Source organism: Hoplias malabaricus, chromosome 1, assembly GCF_029633855.1.
Source record: "Hoplias malabaricus isolate fHopMal1 chromosome 1, fHopMal1.hap1, whole genome shotgun sequence".
NCBI lineage: Eukaryota > Metazoa > Chordata > Actinopteri > Characiformes > Erythrinidae > Hoplias > Hoplias malabaricus.
In genome coordinates, this window is record NC_089800.1 from 53,830,009 (window position 1) to 53,846,248 (window position 16,240).

At 43.9% G+C, this 16,240-nt stretch overlaps 1 protein-coding gene across 2 annotated transcripts in view; it reads right to left on the reverse strand.

Annotated features, from left to right (window-relative positions):
- Positions 1–16,240, reverse strand: part of lsamp (limbic system associated membrane protein) — a 655,457-nt gene that overhangs the window by 34,390 nt on the left and 604,827 nt on the right. The window lies entirely within an intron of this gene.

A 16,240-nucleotide genomic window follows, 5' to 3' on the forward strand; every position in this document is an offset into this window, starting at 1 on the left:
AGCCAATCAGCTGCAAGGCCAATTATGACATCATCAACAGTCACAGTTCACATCAGACGCATTAAAATAAATATGCACAGCTCAACACTGTTGGAGAAGAACACTAATGGTCAGTACGGCCCAGCTTGTTCCTGTTCCTAATCCCAACCCAATGCTTTGTGTTCCACTCCGCCTCATCCTCAGCCTCTGGGTTTACGAGAAGAGACAGAGATAGCACTCGGCAGAACGCTGGAATACTGTTCCACGCCCAGAGGTCCTTTCCTTCTTCACACTCAGGGTGGTCCACATCAGTGACAAATTCACTGTTCCCTGTGCCACCACCAAACCGTCGGCAGAGCCTGAGCCTGCTCATGAATATTCATGCAGCTGTGGCGTCTATCAGAAAGCGCTCTTTGCTCGTTTGTTCCGTCTCAGTCGTTCGCGTGTCGTTTCAACAGAAAGCGGCCCTCCGTTATGGACGTCGTGTGGAAGAGACAAGCGTCGGAAGACGAGCGTCAGGAGAATTCCCAGAAGAGCGCAGAGGTGTGCTGTCTTTTTCCGGATGTTTGGGTGTCTCAGAAAGAAGCGCGCTCTTCTGCAGCTGGCAACAACGGCACGTCTCTTCCTTTTTGAACGTAAAATGAAATGGCTAATGATGAGTCACAACAGCGCCACACATCTGTTCCTGACATTGCTGCGGATGTCAGCGTCAGCACGGATCTCGGCCCGAGAACCTGGGAACGCTGAAAGGATTTAGATCCTTGCAAGAAGAAGAAACTGCGGAAAACACACGCTGCATACATCTCCTGCAGCATGTGCTGACATCTGCGCAGACTCTGATTCATCGATGAGACATTAACAGCGTCTGAAATGTCCATTCTACAGACAGCAGAATCAGCTTCACAGTACGTATGAATGGAACCAGACGTCAGAAAGCTGTGACTACTCCCGGTCCTTCCTTAGTCCACAAAATACCGGACCTGCCCAAAGCCCTAGTGTTCGGTCTGTGACATCACTGAGTGTTTCTGGACTGACTAGACCTGTCCAACCTCAGATCCTAAGACTGACCTCTGGAGGTGTGTCTGCGGTCTCTGGTTGTTGAAGCTTCTTGGTCCCTTGGTCCTCAAGTCCATGTGGCTTGACTTTTGGGCACGTTGTTGGGTCTTGTGTATTCATGTAGCTGCTTCTGCCGACCCCGTGGTAACCCCTCACACTTTCAGTCTCACCCTGGGGAAGCGCCACCCCTGGCCTTAATGTTTAAACGAGCCATTTCTAATTAGCATGCTGACGTTCGGCTAATAAAAAGCTAATGGTGGGTAAAGTGGCCGTGGCCTTGAGCGTCTCCTCAGAAGAAAATAGCTGTCAATTACGCGTCTGTCGGGAAAACAGAGGCATGGGCAGCTTTAGCACGGTCACGATAATGTGTTCATCTACAGCTACATCACAGGAATCAAATCACCTCCGCCAGAGGGAGAGGGAGAGAGGGGGGGGGGGGGGGGGGAGAGAGAGAGAAAGAGAGAGAGAGCCAGAGAGGGAGAGAGAGAGAGAGAGGGAGAGAGAGCCAGAGAGGGAGAGAGAGAGAAAGAGAGAGAGACAGAGAGAGAGGGAGAGAGAGAGAAGAGAGAGAGAGAGAGAGAGAGAGAGAGAGAGAGAGAGAGAGAGAGAGGGAGGGAGAGTGGGAGACAGAGAGAGAGAGGCATCAAATCGACAGGGAGAGTCGAATAGAAATAGAGATGGTACAGAGAGAGACAGAGAGAGAGAGAGGGAGAGAAAGAAAGACAGACAGACAGAGAGAGAGAAAGGTAGAGGAAGAGTAAGTAGTGGACCTGCCCCACGCCTTGACCCCTAGAGAAGCAATCAGTAAGCGGCGACAGTGAAGTGACAGCGGAGATGTGCCTCTACACAGAGGCTACAAAGGGGAGGGTTGCCTTCAATTCCTCTCAGCAGGAGGAGGCCAGGGTCCACTCCCAACACAGAGCGGTCAATTAAATACACTCGCACACCTGGCAACCAGGAGATGGCTTCTTCCTCCCACGCAGACATCCAGGAATACAAGGTTACTGACCGAGACCCTGGACGACTGCCTCCAGGTTTCCAGACGGTAACTCGGTTCCACTGGAGGACTGCAATATCCAAGTCTCCAGTGAGGACATCACTGTCCACTCTGTGAGACACTCCTCCCTCGTTGGTCCACCTTGTAGATGTAAAGTCAGAGACAGTAGCTCATCTGTCGCTGCACAGTGTGTGTCGGTCGTCCTCTAGTCCTTCATCAGTGACACAGGACGCTGTCGGCTGGATGTTTTTGGTCGGTGGACTGTTTTCAGTCCAGACTCTGAGGGGTTTAAAAACTCCAGCAGCACTGCTGTGTCTGATCCACTCGCACCAGCACAACACACACTAACACACCACCACTAGATGTCACTAGATGATTTTATTACTGCTGTGTGGATTTGATTGCAGCAACATTTATATTCCACTCTCTCTCTTTGTCTCTTTCTCTGTCTCTCTCTCTCTATGTTTGTGTCTCTCTCTGGTTATGTCTTTCTCTTTCTCTATGTATCGCTCTCTTCTTCTCTCCCTGTATGTCTCTCTATCTCTCTCTCTCCTCTCTGCCTCCATTGTTATTAGCTCCTCCATCACCCAAACTCGCCAAATGCAAATTGAATCTCTCTCTCTCTCTGTGCAGGGTTTGTGGAGAAAAATAGTGATCTGTTGTTTCTTTATGTGTGTGTGTGTGTGTGTGTGGAGGGGGGTATATTTCCACAGATGAAAGCTATGAGTGAAGGAAATTTCCCGAAGAGCTCCATATTTCTCGGGCAGTGGGAGCAGAGCATTGTGGGAGAATAACAGTGATCCGTTAGCGTTAGCACCGCCAGCTTGCCGTAGTCTCGCCTCGTTCCTGGTTATTACTGCTCATGGAGAGGGTTTTTTTTAGGGGGGTGTAGGGGTCTGAGTAATGGCTGCGGCGTTCCAGACCTGCAGTTGCCAGATCTCGCTAAAAACTCCCTGTAATTAAATGCCGAAGAGGAAGTTTGTTGTGGAGTTGTTGCCAGGGCAACAGTGGCTAATTGGTATTAGCATCTCTCACTATTGTGGATTTTCACAAATAGTCACCCGCATTATTTGCAGTTTGCTATACACTTTCTAATATTTCTCTCTCTCATATACATACATACATATATATATATATATAGTGTGCGATGGCCTGCGTGAGCTAGCGTGCGACGGCCTGTGTGAGCTAGCGTGCGACGGCCAGTGTGAGCTAGCGTGCGATGGCCTGCGTGAGCTAGCATGCAACGACCTGTGTGAGCTAGCGTGTGATGGCCTGCGGATGCTAGCGTGCGATGGTGTGCGTGTGCTAGCGTGCGATGGTGTGCGTGAGCTAGCGTGCGATGGCCTATGTGAGATATCGTGTGAGCTGGAACATCTGCTCTGTGGCACAGTGTTGTGAAAACATCATGTCAACAAAAACAGGACCCCGGCACTGTTTACTGGCTGAGGAAGATTCAGTCCACATTGGACCTTTGCTGTGAGGGTCTGATGGCACTCAGGAAGACATAAGGATGACTCTGAGGCTGAACGCAGTAAAACATCTGCCAGAATTTCACCAAAAAAATTACAGTTCCAATATATTTTGGTACATTGGTGTATTTTGGCGACCGTAAATTACACAGCAGCTGTTCTTCACACTGTGTGTAAATCTCATGATGAATGACCAATAGAAACGCTCCAAAATTACTCTGAATTTAATCTTTTTCCATTGACTCCCACTGAGAGGTCAGAGGGTTCTTACTATTTTTCAAGATGCATGTTTTTATTAGACATTTACATTACTCAAGAACTGTTTTGTTTACAGTATATTACTGTGAAAATATACCTACGCACTACAAACCCAAAGTTTATCCAGCCCTTAAAAGGGCACAGTGCAGGAAGGAGGGAGGAACCACTCAGAATTAGAGCTTGGAGAATGACTAGATTCAGTGGGTGACTCAAACACACATCTCACACACACCAACCCAAATCTCTCTCTCTCTCTCTCTCTCACACACACACACACACACACACACACACACACACACACACACACAAATACTCCCCAACTCAGCCCAAACACAACAGAGCCCCAAACTGAAGAAACACCCCAGAATAAACTTTGAAGAGCACAGAAAAGATGGAGCCGCCAGGCATGCTGGGAGCTCCCCCATGAGTCCCAGCTCCTCCCAGTCCTTGGCCACTAGTACCGCTCCTAAGAGGTTTGTGTATGTTACAGTGAGAACATGTATTTTGCCACAAAAATAAATGCTGAATGTTGGCTGTTATCTGAACATTCCTGAAGTTTTCCATTCCAAAAAATGGGACTTTGGAACTATGTATTTATTTCCAGTAAAGAATATAAAAGTTAATGTTTTAGTTGATTTACAGTATTTTACTGTTACAGAAGCTGTATTTAAACTTTTATTGTAATGGCTGGCAGTTTCACTGTATAATCTATAAACAATTTGTACACTCCATATCATCCTAAAAGTACAGGATAAAGCTTTGTCACTCCAGAGAACACAATCCCACTGCTACACAGAACAATGCCAGTTGGCTTTAGACCCTCGTGGCCAACACTTGGCATTGGGCACAGTGACTTTTGGATGAGAAAACTAACTTGGAAAGTGGTCATTTCCTTGGCATTCAGAAATGAAGCTGTTGGGTAAGAACTGTAGTGTAGTGCTCTCGCTCTCTTTCTCTCTCTCTCTCTCACCCCCATGATGAGCCCTCAGACATTGATCAGCACGACCCTGTATCTTCGCCTGGCTTTTAATTAGTCTCCTCTCTGTGCCCTTGATTGGACACTCTGATCAAACGAGCAGGAAAAGACGAGTAGCGTTGGGCAGGCTCGATAACGGCCCCCAGGGACAGAGACCACGAGTCGTCCACGACCTTCCACATCCACCTCAAAGTCACCCACCGCCGCACCGTACCCTGCAGCTACTGAGTCTGCCCCAAACACAGACAAGCCATCAGATCCTCACAGCAATTTTCCAAGCCATGGTGCAAAGTCCTCCCAGATGCATCCACACGTGCTAGGCTTTTCAGAAGCAGAAATCACACATCAACTGTGCTTCTAAACAGATATTTATGTGTTAGTGTCCAGACGTCTGGGGTTGGCCTAAAGTCTAGGTTTTAGAAATGTGCCAGTGTCCAGATGTCTGGGGTTGGCCTAAAGTCTAGGTTTTAGAAATGTGTCAGTGTCCAGATGTCTGGGGTTGGCCTAAAGTCTAGGTTTTAGAAATGTGTCAGTGTCCAGACGTCTAGTGATGACCCAAGTTAGAGGTTAGAGTGTCCAGATACCTAGGGACAGCCCACAATCTTGCCTTTTAAAAATGTCTCAGTGTTCAGAATTTGGAAAACATCATAGTATCTAGAACCCTTTCTCCAGAAGAGTAGAACCAGTTCCTGAAGCAGAGATAGGAACACATTCCCAGTCAATGCCCTTTGTTTGAGCAGGTGTGAACAAACCTTGGGAGATACCTGTTCTACTTGTGTTAGCCACTGAAGGACACAGATGCAGCTGTTGTGGATAGATACGCTCATGTGTTGCCCCTTGGCAGCCAGGCCTCGACGGTAAACACCAACAGATGAGACAGATACAGAGATGGACATGCAGTATTCATTACCAGCCGCTCCCTCGCGCTTTCAATGATAACGTCCAGCACACTTTTGTCCGTTTGATGTTTGGTCTGATGTGGATAAATATTTATGCCGTTGCTTCCCTCCCAAAAATGACCTTGTGAGCGTGGACGCATCACGGCCGATCATTATGATAGCGGCGGCGCGGGAGTGGAGCAGTTCATCAGTGTAATGTGATGCCTTCTCCGTAGCAAAACAGCCGCCTCGCGGAGCTGGGAGATAATTGCCAAACGTTAAGAGGCGAGCGGTGGACACTTTGGCAGCGTAAGTGAATTGGGAACATATTGTCATTTATAAAAACTGTCTCATGGGGAGGGGACTGAGGTCAAAGCCATGAGGCAAGAGGTTAAGTACCTCATGCAAGAAAACAACAGGAACGTAGTATTGCTCAGTGCTGTGTCTCATAAACAACAGCCTGCACTTCTGTTCTCTGACCACTTTATAGGAAACACAGATGTAGGAATCCCGGTGTCAGGTTTTCTGTTTTGTTCACGTTCTCTGCCTGTTTTCCTTTGTGCTTCTCTCTTTGCCCGTACCAATGCCCTTTCTGGAAGTGTGCACTTTGAAGACATTTGATGATGATGTTGAAGGGTGAGCAAAAGGGGTTCAAGGGGTCGCATCTTTAAGAACTGACTGAGACACTTGGGCCCTTCAGGTGTTTACGTCTGTCACTAAGAGTTCGGCCAAACCAGGCTCAACTTTACAGTGTTTTATTAGACACTTCAACACAACTATGTTCAAGAGCGCTGCCACTGGCACTGACACTAGAGCAGTTAAACAACATCAAAGACAAACAGAGACCAGAACAGATGAGAAGAGAATGACAGAAGTCAAAGGAAGGGAAAGGAACACAGTGTTGATTGTCAATAGCACCACTGCTAATATTCTTAGCATTGTTTCTGTACAATGTTCTGTATGACATTGTTAATCTGTGATTAACGTCCATCATTGTGTCACAGATTGAATGTAACGGCCTCTAATGCTAACTCAAATGCCAGCGCTACGATGTTGTTCTCCTCCTTTGAAGCTAGCGTTCCAAGCAGAATTCCTTGATGTTTTAATGATAGCAGGGAGCTAGTGCTCCATCCTGTTCCTCCAGGCTAAACCCAGCCGCCTACTGCTTTTTATCTTTTTTACGCCAGACTCATGCATTTAAATGGAGCCATCCGTTAGCATGCGGCGCTAACAGGTACAGCAGGGACAAGGGTCACTGCAAAGGCAAAGGATGTGCAGTGACCAGGAGTGGACCCCAAGGCAAACTGCAGACCCAAATGTATAAAACCCACTCGTCAAAGTTTTCTGAAATGAAAGGGTTCTGGGTTTATGAGGAGACATTAGACAAGATGTCTGAACATTGTCAGGGCCCAGTCACTCCAGAGAACACAGTTCCTCTGTCCACAGTCCAGTGCTGGGAGCTTTAAATGTCCACGCTAGGTTTTGGATATAAAAATAATTTCAACACGGTCCCGGGACTTGGCCACTTTATCAGAAACACCTATGGATCTACCAGGAGTCTTGACCAACCTTTGCTCATCCACTTCTCAAAAAGTACAAATACGTTAGGAATGTTGGTCTAATAGTGGACCATTTAAACTGTGTAGCTGAGCCATGTTTTTAAAATGGGGGCGCTCTTGAGTATAAACATTATTTCTTTTTCTCGTCTCCTCTCTCACTCTCTCACTCTCTCTCTCACTTTCTCTCTCTCTCCAAAATACGACCTCTCTGTTTGTCTCTCTGATGCTGTTGTGCACAAACCCCGTAAACACCAACACATTTGGCTTTAGGGATAAATACGGCAGCCATTAATATTTAAGCACCTGCTCAGCGGCTTCATGAAAGGACTTCACTGTTCTGCTGAGACAGACAGAGAGAGAGAGAGAGAGAGAGAGAGAGAGAGAGAGACACAGAGGGAGAGACAGAGAGAGAGAGAGAGAGAGAGAGAGAGAGAGAGAGACATGATCAATGAATGTTTTTTCATGCACCTAATAATCCGTTCTTAATCGGATTCCTGCAGTTATCTGATTATTCGACTGCTCATGTAAACAACACACTTTGATTTCTGAGACTGTGGTAATTAATGAAGTAGCAGATTAAGAGCTGGATTGTAGCTCAGGGATCAGATTTCTCAGTGCGTGTAAACTCTGAGCACAATGTCTTTTGATTTTCTTGGTCAGCACATGTGCGCAGATGTAATCAGACAGAGGCCAGAGCGCCTCCGACACTTATTCTGAAGTTCTCTCATTGTTCTGGAGCTGAAAATTCATTACGTACCACTCGCTCCCACCCAGCCCTCACCACAAACCTGCGTCCAGCAGCTCGGCCTCTGTCTTTAACGGAGGGACACACTGCGTCTAATAATCGACTGTAGTTTAAAAAGCTCACTCTGTCTCAGCAGCAGTGTAGAGAAGCTGTGAGGAGATCAGCACGGTGTAATATTAGAAATCGTTAGAAAATAAGATCATATTTGCAGGTGAAGTGGGTCGGTGTTTACACAAAGCCACAGCGGGACGTTTATGTGACGTCTCTCTATGACGTTACTCTGACTGTTACAAAGAAGAAATCAGATTATTGCTGGACTCAGAGTTTCCTCATCATCAGATTTCCCAGCTGCATGTGAACACATTGATCAGATTATCCACAAACCCTGATTCTGTGCAGTTATCAGATTAATAAATGAAGGTAAACACATGGAGCAGCACTGAAAGCCTCACCCAGTGTTCTGAGTTCCATGTGGTGGAGCTAGTTTTGTGAGACCAAGAGAACTCTGGTTCTTGAACCGGTTCTGTTCCTGATTCTTGGAACCTTGGTTCTTTCCAGTGAAGTGGCCCGTGTTTCTACAAGTTTAGAGGTGATCCGAGGATACGTTACCAGCGGGAGGCGCTGCTGTGTCTGAATACAGCGTCAGAGCCTCACAGAGTCATGACAGGGTCATTGTTTATTCTGTGTTCACCGTGGAGTCGGATCAGAGTGAGATAAAACACTGTGTAAATGTTGCTGAGTTCAGAGATGTCCTGCTGAGGTTGTGAACAGAGGAGAAACATAACCAACTTAGAGCCGCGGCTCTGACCAACGACAACGGTGTCACTCCAAACACAGCCCCAGAAACACACACAAACAGAGCGTGTTCCTGCTTTATTTCCTATTATTTATTTATATGAATTGGTGTCCAGCTCCACTGGGGGATAACGCTGTGTGTGAGGGTCTCTTTCCTGAAATGACCCTCCATATGCCCACGGACCACGTCACGGTTCACACTGAAAAACCTACTTTTCTATGGTTCCAGTTGGGGATGAACTTTTCTGGATTTTGAATCAGTTTATATCAGAGGAAACACACCAAACGGCTCCAAATTTATGTGAATTGGAACCATGGTAGGTGAAAAAGCGCTAACAAAGCACATGGTGTATATATAAACAACATCTGGTCAGCGGTGGTCCTATGGTGGTCTCTTTAGTGGAATGGAATGGATGACGTTCCACTTTGAAGTGCCCCTGCACAGTGGCCCCACCGGGAATATACCACCAACCGGACTGGAGATCCACAACTTGCCTCTCGAGACTTGGCACAGTATTCATACCAGACACACTTCCAATTCCACCCAGAGTTGGGACCAGCATGGCACTGGAAGTCTAAGGTAAGAGTTTGACCCAGGACCCCATGGTTTTGGAGCCATGCTGCAGTGACACCACCCTCCAAACCCCAGCACTGGTCAGTAACAGCGGCAGCAGACGTTTAATGACCAGGAGACTACTCATTACGACCCTTTCAAAGATCTGCCAGACTTTTATCTGTAGATCTGTATCTGACATCTGTGAGAGTCTGTGATTAGACAAAACACTCTGGAACACTTGTGTTTGATTGGAGTACAATTCCTTTTACTGATTTGTGGAAACCTGCCCCTTTCTGACTGGGCATGATTTCTGAAGCCTAACATTTGGCTGATGATTCATTCAGGAATCTTGATTTCATGTAAAGGAACTAAGAAAACCACAGACGCACCCCTGAAGATCTTTACTTCAGTGCTCCCAGTGGCCAGATGATGTAACTACACCATTCAAACTAGAGGTCAGCCATGTTGCTGTGTTGTGAGCATGTGTTCAGGGATTCTCATGTTGTCAGTTGTGAGTGTTTACAGAGTGGGGAAATCCTTTTGTTTTGTGTGTTCCTTCACTGGTCACCTGTTGCTCTGGGATCTGCGGTGAGAGTGGAGCTTGATGTTTTCCGCACTCTCTCAGGGATGAAGTGCTGCTTCTCTGATGGAATAGATGGTTCTTGCAAAGGTCCCACTTTCTTTGTTACATCGCTTCCTTTTCCGGATCCAGTTTCCTGGAAACACCTGTCCTACCTGTGTGTTTGGACCAGGATTCAGTAAATAAATAAATAAACCAACAAATGTGTTGGAAGCACAGCACACAGCAAAACCAAACAGGTTCCAAAAGACGGAGGGAACACACCCTGCCATAAGGTGGGCCGGTGGGCTAGCAGGACCCCCAGGGTGTTGTGGTGGGCAACACTTCCCACCACAAGCAGCAGTCTCCTCCGAGCTGAGGAAAAAAGACAAAGCCTTGGAGCTGTAGCACATTGGTGAGAGAAACCCACAGAGCACCCACATGCTTTAGTGCGCTCTCTGGCAGGAAGCACTGTGCTGGACGAATGGAGACAAACGGCATGGACGGACATCCAGCTAAGGTGAGAACCATTCTCAGCCCTCAGTACCTCCTTAAAACATGGGCACTATGGACCCAGAAAGATGTGGACACCTGCTTGTCCACTGATTCTTCTCTTCAAATCAGGGGGTTGAATGCTGAAACAGTGCTGTGAGGATCTGATGGCATCCAGCCAGTACGGATTTAGCAAGGAACGGATGTTCCATCCCTCGGCTCCACAGTCTCAACCCTGTAGGACTACAGTGGCTTAACCTTAAAATAAGGGGCATCTATAAATGCTCAGCCAACATTTATAACAACAGACTACACTTGACACTGCCCCCAGCAGGAGAACAGTGGTATGTGCTTCTCCCAGAGCTAAGAAAACCTGCAGAAACCTCATTCATCTCATTCAACTCTCACAATAAAGCAGCGGGCCACAGGAATAACGCTGAACTCACTATTAGTTTGTCTCTGAAGATGAATAGCATTTGCACACACTTCTTCTCCTTCTCTTTCTACCTCTCCTTCTTCCTATTTGTCAGAAGCTCGGTTGGTGCTGCGCATCCTCTATTTTACACCATGCCAACAGAGTTGGCATTAATCTCCGGGGAAATTTGCAAGTCCAACAGTATCGCTCCTAATTGTGGAAAGATTTATGCCTTTCGCACAGAAACTAAAAACTCAGTAGGAACACAAAAAGAGTAATGAACACGTAGGTGCCTGGGAAATGAGAACGGGCACATTTCAGCCCACCACACCACCTCCCCCCCTGAGTCGGCGGGCATAAATCTTACCTGTGCTTTGCCAAAAACATTTCAGATAGCACAGACGCCACCGACTACCCCCCCCCCCCCCACAGGAGGAGGGAAACCGAGGATGGCATCCAAGGGCATAGTCTGTCCCCAGCGCAGGAAAAAAACAAGACAGATATAACGTTAAATGTGCAATCTGTCATTTTTACCACCTAAAGAGTAGGAAACTATGAAATTTCTTACTTGAGGTGAAGTATTAAATTGCTCTGTTGTCCCTGAATGAACCTGTATATGTTCCATAGAGTGGGTCTCCCACATGGGGGTGGCCTTGTTTACTATATCTTTAACTGATACACTACAATTGAGAAACCATTTCTTAACACTGAGAAATAATAAGTGCAGAAAACAACTGGTTGTACATTTAATGTCTCTGTAGTTCCTCCTTGATATCTCTGGAATGTCTCCTTAATATCTCTGTAATCTCTCCTTAATCTCTCGGTAGTGTCTCATTAATATCTCCGTAATCTCTCTGTAATATCTTAGTAGTGTCTCCTTAAAACCTCTGTAGTTTCTCCTTAATATCACAGTAGTATCGCCTTAACATTTCTAGTGTCTCCTTAACATCTCTGCAGAGTCTCCTTTACATCACAGTAGTGTCACCTTTATATTTCTAATGTCTTAACATTTCTGTAGTTTCTCCTTAATATCTCTGTAGTGTCACCTTAATAATTCTGTAGTGTCTCCTTAATATCTCTGTAGCGTCGCCTTCATAACTCTGTAGTTTCTCCTTAATATCACTGTAGTGTCGCCTTAATAATTCTGTAGTTTCTCCTTAATATCTCTGTAGTGTCACCTTAATAATTCTGTAGTGTCTCCTTAACATCTCTGCAGAGTCTCCTTTACATCACAGTAGTGTCACCTTTATATTTCTAATGTCTTAACATTTATGTAGTTTCTCCTTAATATCTCTGTAGTGTCACCTTAATAATTCTGTAGTGTCTCCTTAACATTTCTGCAGAGTCTCCTTTACATCACAGTAGTGTCACCTTTATATTTCTAATGTCTTAACATTTCTGTAGTTTCTCCTTAATATCTCTGTAGTGTCGCCTTAATAATTCTGTAGTTTCTCCTTAATATCTCTGTAGTTTCTCCTTAATAATTCTGTAGTGTCGCCTTAATAATTCTGTAGTTTCTCCTTAATATCTCTGTAGTGTCGCCTTAATAATTCTGTAGTGTCGCCTTAATAATTCTGTAGTGTCTCCTTAATATCTCTGTAGCGTCGCCTTCATAATTCTGTTGTTTCTCCTTAATATCGCTGTAGTGTCGCCTTAATAATTCTGTAGTTTCTCCTTAATATCTCTGTAGTGTCACCTTAATAATTCTGTAGTGTCTCCTTAACATCTCTGCAGAGTCTCCTTTACATCACAGTAGTGTCACCTTTATATTTCTAATGTCTTAACATTTCTGTAGTTTCTCCTTAATATCTCTGTAGTGTCACCTTAATAATTCTGTAGTGTCTCCTTAACATTTCTGCAGAGTCTCCTTTACATCACAGTAGTGTCACCTTTATATTTCTAATGTCTTAACATTTCTGTAGTTTCTCCTTAATATCTCTGTAGTGTCGCCTTAATAATTCTGTAGTTTCTCCTTAACATCTCTGTAGTTTCTCCTTAATAATTCTGTAGTGTCGCCTTAATAATTCTGTAGTTTCTCCTTAATATCTCTGTAGTGTCGCCTTAATAATTCTGTAGTTTCTCCTTAATATCTCTGTAGTGTCGCCTTAATAATTCTGTAGTTTCTCCTTAATATCTCTGTAGTGTCACCTTAATAATTCTGTAGTGTCTCCTTAATATCTCTGTAGTGTCGCCTTAATAATTCTGTAGTGTCTCCTTAATATCTCTGTAGTGTCGCCTTAATAATTCTGTAGTGTCTCCTTAACATCTCTGCAGAGTCTCCTTTACATCACAGTAGTGTCACCTTTATATTTCTAATGTCTTAACATTTCTGTAGTTTCTCCTTAATATCTCTGTAGTGTCACCTTAATAATTCTGTAGTGTCTCCTTAACATTTCTGCAGAGTCTCCTTTACATCACAGTAGTGTCACCTTTATATTTCTAATGTCTTAACATTTCTGTAGTTTCTCCTTAATATCTCTGTAGTGTCACCTTAATAATTCTGTAGTGTCTCCTTAATATCTCTGTAGTGTCGCCTTAATAATTCTGTAGTTTCTCCTTAATATCTCTGTAGTTTCTCCTTAATATCTCTGAAGTGTCGCCTTAATAATTCTGTAGTTTCTCCTTAATATCTCTGTAGTGTCGCCTTAATAATTCTGTAGTTTCTCCTTAATATCTCTGTAGTGTCGCCTTAATAATTCTGTAGTTTCTCCTTAATATCTCTGTAGTGTCGCCTTAATAATTCTGTAGTGTCTCCTTAATATCTCTGTAGTGTCGCTTCAATAATTTTGTAGTGTCTCCTTAATATCTCTGTAGTGTCGCCTTAATAATTCTGTAGTTTCTCCTTAATATCTCTGTAGTTTCTCCTTAATATCTCTGTAGTGTCGCCTTAATAATTCTGTAGTTTCTCCTTAATATCTCTGTAGTGTCACCTTAATAATTCTGTAGTGTCTCCTTAATATCTCTGTAGTGTCGCCTTAATAATTCTGTAGTTTCTCCTTAATATCTCTGTAGTTTCTCCTTAATAATTCTGTAGTGTCGCCTTAATAATTCTGTAGTTTCTCCTTAATATCTCTGTAGTGTCGCCTTAATAATTTTGTAGTTTCTCCTTAATATCTCTGTAGTGTCGCCTTAATAATTCTGTAGTTTCTCCTTAATATCTCTGTAGTGTCACCTTAATAATTCTGTAGTGTCTCCTTAACATCTCTGCAGAGTCTCCTTTACATCACAGTAGTGTCACCTTTATATTTCTAATGTCTTAACATTTCTGTAGTTTCTCCTTAATATCTCTGTAGTGTCACCTTAATAATTCTGTAGTGTCTTCTTAATATCTCTGTAGTGTCGCCTTAATAATTCTGTAGTTTCTCCTTAATATCTCTGTAGTTTCTCCTTAATAATTCTGTAGTGTAGCCTTAATAATTCTGTAGTTTCTCCTTAATATCTCTGCAGTGTCGCCTTAATAATTCTGTAGTTTCTCCTTAATATCTCTGTAGTGTCGCCTTAATAATTCTGTAGTTTCTCCTTAATATCTCTGTAGTGTCACCTTAATAATTCTGTAGTGTCTCCTTAATATCTCTGTAGTGTCGCCTTAATAATTCTGTAGTGTCTCCTTAATATCTCTGTAGTGTCGCCTTAATAATTCTGTAGTGTCTCCTTAACATCTCTGCAGAGTCTCCTTTACATCACAGTAGTGTCACCTTTATATTTCTAATGTCTTAACATTTCTGTAGTTTCTCCTTAATATCTCTGAAGTGTCACCTTAATAATTCTGTAGTGTCTCCTTAACATTTCTGCAGAGTCTCCTTTACATCACAGTAGTGTCACCTTTATATTTCTAATGTCTTAACATTTCTGTAGTTTCTCCTTAATATCTCTGAAGTGTCACCTTAATAATTCTGTAGTGACTCCTTAACATTTCTGCAGAGTCTCCTTTACATCACAGTAGTGTCACCTTTATATTTCTAATGTCTTAACATTTCTGTAGTTTCTCCTTAATATCTCTGTAGTGTCACCTTAATAATTCTGTAGTGTCTCCTTAATATCTCTGTAGTGTCGCCTTAATAATTCTGTAGTTTCTCCTTAATATCTCTGTAGTGTCGCCTTAATAATTCTGTAGTTTTTCCTTAATTTCTCTGTAGTGTCGCCTTAATAATTCTGTAGTTTCTCCTTAATATCTCTGTAGTGTCGCCTTAATAATTCTGTAGTTTCTCCTTAATATCTCTGTAGTGTCGCCTTAATAATTCTGTAGTGTCTCCTTAATATCTCTGTAGTGTCGCCTTAATAATTCTGTAGTTTCTCCTTAATATCTCTGTAGTGTCACCTTAATAATTCTGTAGTGTCTCCTTAATATCTCTGTAGTGTCGCCTTAATAATTCTGTAGTGTCTCCTTAATATCTCTGTAGTGTCGCCTTAATAATTCTGTAGTTTCTCCTTAATATCTCTGTAGTTTCTCCTTAATATCTCTGTAGTGTCGCCTTAATAATTCTGTAGTTTCTTCTTAATATCTCTGTAGTGTCGCCTTAATAATTCTGTAGTTTCTCCTTAATATCTCTGTAGTGTCTCCTAGACAACACAGAGGTCACATGGAGAGACAGTGTAGACTGTAGCTTGTGTCTTCTCTTGCTCAGATATTTCTCCTCATAGAAAAAGTCAAGGAATATCCTGTGTTTCCTACTGAGTATAAGTTGAGGTCTCAGTGGCATCTCACACTGGCCTCAGTGCTGAGATAGTAACACTCTTGTTTATCTGCAGCTGAACACAAAACTCAGAAGTGGCCCAGTTTTTATGGTGGACACTAGTGTCTCATGTCTCTTTTCCACCTGATGCTATTTCTCCTGAGGACTTTATTGAGTCTCCTGAGATAACTTCTGAGCAATGAAGGCTTCCTCTGGGAACTCTGCAGCCACGTCGAGGAAGGCTCTTGTTAATGAGAAACTGCAGCTACAAGGAAAGATCCTGTTCAGACTTTAATCCTTAATCTGTTTGTTTCTCAGAGAGTAACAGAATCCCGCCCCAGACCCTAACTGGTGTGAAATGAATGCTGGGTAATTAGGGCGCCGGCAAAGCGAAGTGGGCACCGCGAGCAGTTAACACAAAAGAAACGAGCAGCTAATGCCTCAGCCGACTCTATGGATTCCAGAACAAGTGCACAAATTGTTCTTATGGATCCTTCCTGCTGCTTAGCGCTATTGACTGCAGCGAGCGCCTCGGCCTATTAGCGGCTGCTTGCAAGAGGAGGAGGTGTGTGCAAGACAGACAACATTAGCTTGTTAATCCCCTCCTCCTGGAGCACTTTGCACCATCGAAGAACAAGACACAGCCCAGAAAGTTCTCTCAGAGACTGCAGGTGAGATGAGACCATACCGGAATTACAGAGTTTCTTTTCCATTTCTTCCAGAATGAAGGATGTCCTTGTTTGGGAATGTTTAGCAACACAAGATCGACTAGACGATCAAACGCTGACACTCCATGAACTGACAAAATCCCTAGAAACTAGTAAGACATGAGC